Source organism: Empidonax traillii, unplaced genomic scaffold, assembly GCF_003031625.1.
Source record: "Empidonax traillii isolate 1590-97213 ecotype Southwest subspecies unplaced genomic scaffold, ASM303162v1 scaffold1015:size517714, whole genome shotgun sequence".
Lineage (NCBI taxonomy): Eukaryota > Metazoa > Chordata > Aves > Passeriformes > Tyrannidae > Empidonax > Empidonax traillii.
The window spans coordinates 505,678-509,639 of record NW_020956208.1 but is presented as its reverse complement, the minus strand read 5'-3'; positions in this window follow the sequence as shown (position 1 = coordinate 509,639).

Below are 3,962 nucleotides of genomic sequence, written 5' to 3'. Positions count from 1 at the left end.
GCCTGGGGGTGGGAGCCCTTTGGTGTCTGCAGGGCAGAACCCCAGTCCAAGGCACTCTGGGGGCTGCTCTGTGTCCCTGCTCCTGCCAGCTGGTGAGGCTCGGGCACCGATTCAGCACCTGTGAGGAGCACAGGTCACTCTGCTGCTGCAGAAGGCTCAGCCCTGGACTGGGAAGACATTTTCATGGCCTATAAATTCCTTAAACCCAAGGGGTGATGATCTGTGAGCCCTTTGCACGGGTGCTGGATAGGGCAGAGCAGGCTCTGGGCTCCAGGCTGAACACTGCACTGCTCGTGCTGGGTTTAGGGGATGAGAAACAGCCACACAGGAGCTGAGTGAGCAAAACTGGGAGACACAACTGGTCATTGACAGGCTCGACTGGCTCCTCTGACCTCTGCCCCGCCTTGGACTACCCAGATTTGGTTATATAGAGCCAAGTGGGGACTCAAAGTGTTTCCTGGGATTCTGCACTGCTCCTACCTGGTGCAGCGATCCCATCCCACAGTGCCATTGTCCTGGGCTCTGTGGGTGTTGGTGCCTGACCCTCAGATACTTTCTCATGCCAAACGTTCAGGTGAAGGTGCTGCGACAAAGACTTTGCAATTCACGCATGGGGGTGGCAAAGTGAGCAGGGCTGGGGTCTGTTCCTTGGAAAGCTTCAGCTCATCTCCCTTTTCACTTCCCCTTCTCTCAGGCGACTGCATGTGCCCTGGGCAGCTATTTTTAGGCTGCTGCTCGCTGTCTGGTTTCCCCCGGGGATGCTGAGCAGGTTCTGGGAACTCCAGCTGTCTCGCGGGCAGCACGAGAGATGCTTTCCTTCCTGAGCTCAATTCTTCACTGCCCGGCACATGCCCTGGCTCTGCCACTCCCCTGCAGCTGCCCTGGCAGCAGGCACAGCACCGTCCTGGCACAGGCTGGAGCACGAGGCAGGGATGCCCATCCCAGGAGCGCTGGCACTGCTGAGGGATGTGGGGGGTCTCCCGTGCCGTGGCGATGCTGACACTGCCGAGGCAGCCGGGATCACAGGGCAGCGCTGATTGATGGGGCTCTGTCATTGCAAACACAACAACTGCTGTCCTGGGCCCTGAGGATTTACTGCCCGCAGCCAGGAAATACAGCACAGGCAGTTTCCTCGTGTTCCTGATGCTGGAGGGGATGTCAGGAGCAACCCAGGGCTCAGTCCTGGACTCCCCACTGCAGCTGCCTTGCCCATCACCCCCTTCCTGCCCCTGCTCCCTCTTCTGCCCCGAGATCCAGTGTCCTGGGTCCCTGTCCTGGCCAGCACTGACCACAGGGTCTCACCTGTGTCCCAGCCTGTGGTGACCAGCTCGAGCCTGGCTGGGGCTGGGATGGAGATGAGGAGCTGCTGGAGCCCTGCAGTGGCAGGAGTTGCCCTTGGGGGTGTCACTGTGGGTTCGATTGACTCATTTGGTTTCTGACACACCCTGTGTGCTCGGTGGGTGCATCCTCCCCGCCAGCCCTGCCCGGGCACCGGCCAGAGGAGGGTTGCTGGGGCTGGCAGTGCCCATTGGCCCCTCTTTCTCTCTGCCCGGGCAGCTCTGTGAGCAAAACCAGGGCTGTGTCTGCCGGCTGGGTGTGAGCTGTGCCGGGCTGCTCTGGGGCACAGCGGGTCTGCAGCGACCCTGTGCTTTGGGGTGGACAGGGAGGTGCAAAGTGCCGGGCTGGAGCACAGGGCAGGGATGCAGAGCTGTCCAAGGCAGGGATGGGAGCTGCGAGGGGCAGAGGGACCGGGATGAGCTGCAGGGAGCCCCCGTAAGCAGCGTGGAGGTGACACGGAGCCCTTTGCCGCTCAGCCCCAGCTCCCCCAGCGCAGCCGCCTGAGCTGGGATGTCTGGGGCACCTTCAGCGGCGTCAGGGCCAGCCCCAGGGAGGCTCCAGCTCCACCAGCCCGCAGCCCATGTTTGGGCCGTGGCTGCAGCAGGGCCATAAAAGGCAGCGTGGGGAGGGCGCTGGCGCTGGACCCGCGGCATCTCTGTGTGCTGGGGCATCCCGGGGAGCTGCCAGCGGCAATCAGGGCTGGGGGCCGGGCCAACCCCATGGAAAGGGTGCTTTGGGTCTCCCCCAGCCCATTGCTGCCGGCTCTGTGCCTCTCTGACCCTGGGGAAGGGCCAGGCATCCCCTGTCGCCGTGGGCACACCCCCACTAACACAGAGGGGTGCCCAGAGGGTCTGGCTGGTCCTACACGGGCACAGCTGAGCTCTGCTGGTCACACAGCCTGGGAAGGGGCTGACTTGGTCCCAGGTGCCCAGTCCAGGGCTGAGGAGCCAGAGTGTCACCCTCAGTGGAGTGGTAGAGGCAGCACGTGGCACAGGGAGGGTGTTCACACTCAGGAGGTGCTGAGGATACCAGGACATGGCAATTAGTGGGGCCAGGAGGGGCTGGCATGGGTTGACAGCTCAGAAATGAAATCCAGGCCAAAGCCACCCTACAAATCCGTCCTGGGGGATGCCTGGGCTCGGAGGTGTCTCGAGGGGTGGGATGGTGGGGCAGGAGCTCAGGCAGAGGGGAGGGTGCAGCAAACACATTGGGTGGGGTGGACTCTGTGCAGAGAGGGGCAGGGAAGAGCCACATCAGCCAGAGGTGACTAATTCACCAGGAAAGCCCGAACTGCAGGGCCGGGTGGGGTGTGAGGCAGCCCCGAGGAATGCGAGGAAGCCAAACAGGGAGGAGGAAGGGCGAGTCCCCAGGTATCAGGGTGGGCACTGCTGAGCTGAAGGGCACAGTGTGAACTCTGGAGAGCTGGGGTTGAGCATCAAGCTGTGCTTCCAGCTGGTGAGGTGGACTGGTGAGGGGGACTGTCCCCAAATGGCATCCCCTGGGGCCTTCCGAGCCAGCTTGTGCCCAGGCTGGTGGGCTGTCCTGGGAGGGGGAGCTGGGGCAGGAGGGCTGGGGGGCTCCTGGGCTGTGGTTGAGAAGTCCTGGCAGCAGCAGTGTCCTTCCTGAGCCCTAGAAGTGTCCTCTCCAAGCAGTACCCCCAGCACTCAACTCCCCATCCCATCTCACCCAGTAGCTTCCTTGCTCCTGCTGCAGCTTCCAAGGGGGTTCTGGTGATGCAGGTGTGCAACCCTGAGCCCAGTGCAGCCATTTCAGACCTGCTGTGAGACAAAGCAAAGTAAATACCCACTAAGGACACTTCCCCGCAGCCTGTACCCCTGCCAGGGGGGTCTGGGGGCTCAGCCCCTGGCTCAGCAGGTACCTGTGCCCGTTCTGTCCCCTGTGCCACAGAGGACACGGGGCTGATTCATCTCCTGCCTCGGCTCCTGCTGACGTACATCCACGCTGTTCATTCCCTGCCTGAGCAGCTAAATTAAGCCGAGCAACAATGGGCCATCGATTATCCCATTATATTTCCATCGGGCCTGACTTCCCAGCGGCTCCTGGAGAGCAGCACACGTGGCCTCACAGGGACTCAGTGCAAACAGGCTCTTACTGGGTTCTGCTCTTGAGCCCGGAGTGCCACCCACCCCACGGTGCCACCGACCCCACAGCCCCACGGCCCCACAGCCGCTGCTGCCCCGGCCTGGCAGAGCCAGACAGCAGCAGTGAGGAACCTGCGTGGGAAAAGGTCCCTGTTTCAGGGGAATCTCTGCAGCCTGAGGGCTCTCAGGGGCCATCTCATCTCTGGCAAGGTCAGGGCTTGTACAAACCTAAGGACTGTGTTCTCTCTGGCCCTCAATCCCTGCAGGGCTGTATCCCCTCCCTGCTTTTCCATCTCCCCTCGCTGCTTCCCCTTGGCCAGACACAGCGGAAACACTGCCTGGCTCTTCCTTTCATGTCTGTGAAGCCCAGGAGAAGCCAAGGGATGGGTTTCTGTGGGCTCCCCATCCCATCCCATCCCATCCCATCCCATCCCATCCCATCCCATCCCATCCCATCCCATCCCATCCCATCCCATCCCATCCCATCCCATCCCATCCCATCCCATCCCATCCCATCCCATC